This window comes from Brassica oleracea, chromosome C3 (assembly GCF_000695525.1).
Source record: "Brassica oleracea var. oleracea cultivar TO1000 chromosome C3, BOL, whole genome shotgun sequence".
Lineage (NCBI taxonomy): Eukaryota > Viridiplantae > Streptophyta > Magnoliopsida > Brassicales > Brassicaceae > Brassica > Brassica oleracea.
In genome coordinates this window covers 47,013,715-47,014,160 of record NC_027750.1, presented here as the reverse complement: position 1 = coordinate 47,014,160, position 446 = coordinate 47,013,715, and the positions used below count along the sequence as shown (strand labels likewise).

General features: G+C 49.6%; 1 pseudogene; it reads right to left on the bottom strand.

Moving 5' to 3' along the window:
• The window catches only part of LOC106330756, a 2,433-nt pseudogene that overhangs the window by 1,200 nt on the left and 787 nt on the right, over window positions 1–446 (bottom strand).

The window sequence follows — 446 nt, the reverse complement described above, 5'->3', positions numbered from 1 at the left end:
AGTTCGGTAAAGGGGTCGCTCCAATTGGAGTGTTCTCGTCCTTGTTGCTTTCTTCCCCCAGACTTAGACTCGCCACCATTCTTCCCATACTACTTGCGGAGTCAAGCATCTTAGCATACCCGTCTGCGTCAATGTTCTCGACACTCTGCTCGGCCTCAGCTCTTACTAGTGTAAGCTCAAGTGGATCTTCTGTAGGAATCTCCTCGATCATCCCGTCGCGAGGTTGCAGCGGATCAATCCCTTCATCCACCTCGAAGGTCTGTCCATCCAGCATTGGCTTCTTCAGCAGCTCATCCATCTCGAACTGCATGACTATGTTTCCCAGATTGAGATCAATCTTCCCTTGCCGCACATCAATGATGGCTCCAACAGTACATAGGAACGGTCTTCCAAAAATGAGAGGATCTTTGGATTCCTCTTCCAGCTCTAGAACTACGAAGTCTGCT